General features: G+C 43.1%; 1 pseudogene; it reads right to left on the reverse strand.

Moving 5' to 3' along the window:
* Positions 1 to 260: 260 nt before the first annotated feature.
* On the reverse strand, positions 261 to 3,804 carry LOC141519907 (inositol polyphosphate 5-phosphatase OCRL pseudogene; annotated as a pseudogene).
* Between the last annotated feature and the right edge of the window lie 490 nt (positions 3,805 to 4,294).

The following is a 4,294-nucleotide window of genomic DNA, read 5'->3' on the forward strand; positions in this document are numbered from 1 at the left end:
TGGTGACATTTTTAGATCCAATCTAGGATCCACAATAGCACTTACCAGGTAGTGAGTGATGCCTTAGGAAGCTTCTCCTTGGAGTGAGATAGGCAAGGTGAGAGGAATTACAGGAATAGTGATGTGATATGAATAGGAACAAATAAACATGATATAGGAGCCTAAAAATCAGTAAGTAATCCTCTAGCTGTTATTCTACTACTGACTTTTGACCCTGGGGAAGAAGTAGCAGAGGATTTTCAATGAAAACATATCTTTATCAACTTGTGTTTACCTTTCAGAATCACTGAGAGCCTCAGGGTCACATGGTACATACAGTATTGTCCCAGAATCACAAAACTTAGAAGTCTATAGGAGAAAAGGACTTGGAGAGATCAGTTAGTCCATCCCATAATTGAACAGGAATTCCCTCTAATATTTCTGACATATGACTATCCAGCTTCTCTAAGAGATAGAGTTCATTATCTTATAAGATGATTTAGCTCATTTTTGTACAGATCTAAAGGGATTTCTTTCTTATACTGAACTGAAATCTACCTGTCTATAACACTCCACTCCTTGATCTAGGTTCCCTATCCAAGAAGACTAAATCTATTTCTCTTTACATTTGGCAGTCCTTCAATATTTGAAGACAGTGATCATTTAATTGAACAAACATTTATTATGCATCTACTAAATGCTAGAATTTTTCCCTTTAAGTTTTCTGTTACCATATAGATGATGGAAGAAACTTTGTACTAAATTTGTACTAACTCCATGCCATATGCTAGAATCATATTTTTAAAAATAAATCCTTACTAGCAGCTCATGGACATTTGAGAAAGTGGGATGTGGAAAGTGATTTTGGTTATTTGGTTATTTTCTAATTGTTTCAATTCTGGATACATAAGAGATATAGGTAATAGTTTGTGTGAAAAAGGTCTAGGGCTCTTAGTGAATTGCAAGTTCAATATAAATCAATAGTGTGACATTGTGGCCAAAAAGAACCAAGACTACCTTAAGCTGCATTAATAAAAGCACAGCATCCATAATGAGGAACTTCTGTGCTAAGAATGACTCTGTATGCTACCTTCACTTGAGGGTTGGAATTGATCTTGGACTTTTTTTTTTGGAATGTGAATACAGATCTCTTTGCCCTACAAAGACAAAGCACAAAACATCAAAACATGGGATTCTTTGACTTGGCAACATGATAAGTCTTATTAAGTCCTCCAATGTACAGGATATGTTGTTAGTGTGTTGTAGATTAAGGGGTTCCTAGGAGAAGACTCATTTCCCCTAATGTACTTTTAAGATATAGCTTTTCAAAAGCTAACTGCCAAAAAGCTAGAGTGAAATTCCCTTTTTGAGTCAAAAAGGAATGCTCTCAAATCAGTTCTGAAAATTCACAGCCTGACATTCCTTTGTCCTAGGGAGGTGAGTATGGCAAAATGAGAGAGGAAGAGTTAGTATTTGTCACTTCCAAGTAAGAAGCCCAAGAGAAACTGGACAGCACGTTGGTGACCGTTATACAAGTGTTTTGCTTTTAGATGTGGTGGAGGCCGAAGAAGAAGACTTGAGAAAAGATTGGCAAGCATATTGGCATTAATGTTGTTCGTTTCAGAATGCCTTAAGAATTCTCGAAGGAAGGTTATCAGGTACCAGAAAACATTTCTGTGGCACTGTGGAAGATGTGAAATTACTTGTTGGGAGAGCTGGAAATCATGTGAATAATCAAGACATCGCTGATATAGTTCATAACATATAACAGGCTCTGGCAGAGCTTCCAGGAAAATGAGGAGTGTTTCAGCTACTGAGTGATTACTGCCGGGTACTGTCTTAGGAATGCTAGTATCCAAGCAGTCAATAATTTGCCGGACTTCTTTTTGTGATCCAGGAGTCTGGAACAAATCCTTCTGGTCACAGGCATGTTTATGTAGGTGGTCCACTAAGAGGGAGAGTTCCTTGGGAACCTGAAGGGGTTTTTTACTGACACTGTCCTCCAAAGGAACTACCTCCAAGTCTATGAGTTTGGAAACAGGAACTTCTCTGACTGGTCTTCTCATTTGGCACAAAGCTTCTAAGGATGTGCCACAAAAACTAGAGAGATAAGTAACACTGATAGATAAGAAGTAATTTTTGCCTTGATCCAAGTGAAGGATAAGAATGTCTTTAATATTATTTTCCCCTGAATTCAGGACTGGTATAGAATCTTTACTAACATAGACATCCAAGGAAATGTCTAATGTCTGATTTGGCTCTAAGTAGCCCTCACAGGGCTTAACTTGAAGCCATGATTTGCAGTAGTGCCTGTCACCATCCTTAGAGATGAAGGAAAAATGACAGGGAACCCGCCCATTGTTAATGATTTGGAATTTCTGCTTTTGCAGTTGCCGAAATTTCACATTTTCAAACACAAATTCTCTGCTACTGAGCGCTATTGAGGGAAGAAAGGAATTTTCCATTCTGTCCATGAGTTGAATATTGTCTTCAAATATCCCTTGGTATCTCTTGTCATCTACAACCTTCACTCCAATGATGAACAAAGAACTGACGGGTTTGTGGTCACTCATTTTTAGCCCCATGTGACTGTGGTAGTGTAGCTGTTTAACATTTGCTCCTCTCCAAAGGATCCGGTCACACCATGCCGGAATCTGGCGCTTCCCACTAGAATCCCATTGGTCTGTTTTACTGTCAAACTTGTATGTGGGGATAAACCTAATTTCTCCTTCTGTGAAGTCAGCAAACGCTTTCTTGTTTGTTCGCTGAATATTCAGCTGGTCTTGGTTTAAGAGCTTCTGAAGGTTATTCTTACTAATATGCTTCTTCACTTCTTTGGCATTATATATGTAAAGCCTGTAGTTCAAATCTCCCAACCAGATGACCACGTCGTGTTTCATGATGGTCAGGGGCTCCTGATTTGGGACAAGGAAGTGCATGCGAGCACAGATGTCCTTGTAGTCCTGGTTCCTACCTTCGACATCCTCTGCCTGGGCGGTCAGGTGGCAGTTGACGATGCAAAACGTGGTGCTGTGGAACGTGAATCTCGCGGCCACAGCGCCTTTGTTGCCCATTTTCCCCATGAGTCCGGTGCCCACCGTGGCCATGGCCACATCCTGGATGTGCACCCGGTGTTCTTTTCGGGCAAACACCAGCAGCAGCATCCCGACCAGGCGGACCAGCTGGACCCTCTTGTACTTGGCCTTGAGCGGCAAGGCCCGCTTCACGGCGCTCAGCCACTCCTGCTCTTTGGGGCACTCCGGGCAGAAGAAGGCCTCCAGGCTCAGGTCCAGCTCCTGGAACCCCAGGCAGTAGAAGTCGGGGGGGTCCCCGTCGCAGTTGAGCCAGGGCTCCAAGCCCCCCGCTGGGGACCGGCCGTTCACGTTCCACGTTCCAGTGAAGAAGCGAAACTTCTGATAGCTGGAGAACTCCCCCTCCGCCCTGGGGGGCTCCCGCGGCCTCACGGGCCGGGGCCACCAGTGCCTCCTCGGGCTCTGGTCTTGGCTCCCTTCGGCCCGCGGAAACGCTCTTCTCACGGGCCGGGCTGGGCTCGGGGGGTCATCGCCAGGCTCCCCCTGGTGACGCGAGGAGCTTCGTCTCTTCTCGAGACTCATTGCCGGGGCATGATTTCCAGATCCAAGATTCCCTCCCCGGGCCGCCAGGGAGGCCGAACGCACACTGGGGCCTTCAGGCAGGCTTCCCGCCTTCGGGGGCGCGCCTCTTCCGACTTCCGTCTTCCTTGTCCCGGCCAGCTCCATCTGCTTCCGGTGTCACGTGGGCGGGCTCCGCCAACCGCCGGCCGCATTCTCGGGAGTCTTCCGGCGCTCAGGAGGCGGGGCTGACTCAGTTCTAACGCCGGCTTCCCGGAGCTTGACTACATCTCCCAGCAGGTCTTGCGGGCCTTCATTTCCCAGAGAGCACCTGGCTCAAAGGACTGGTGATTCCGGGAGGCCATCTCCTGGCTATTTTTGATCTGTGCCGTGGGGACAGACTTTGGTGGCGTAGGGGGAAGATTTTTAAAATATTATGTTTAATATATTTAATAATTATATTATAGTTAATTATATTTATATTATTATATCATATAATATTATTTATATGATTAAACATCAATCGTGATATAATTTAAATTTTTGATATTTTAATTTTCAGTTAAGTATTAATATTTTAATATATAATATATATGTATAATGTACATTTAATCTATAATATAATAAATATATTAAAATATAAATATAATTAATATTAATAAACATTAATGTTACTATAAATGAATACTTCAATATTAATATTGAGTATTGATATTTTTCTCCTA

Source organism: Macrotis lagotis, chromosome 4 (assembly GCF_037893015.1).
Source record: "Macrotis lagotis isolate mMagLag1 chromosome 4, bilby.v1.9.chrom.fasta, whole genome shotgun sequence".
NCBI classification, from domain to species: domain Eukaryota; kingdom Metazoa; phylum Chordata; class Mammalia; order Peramelemorphia; family Peramelidae; genus Macrotis; species Macrotis lagotis.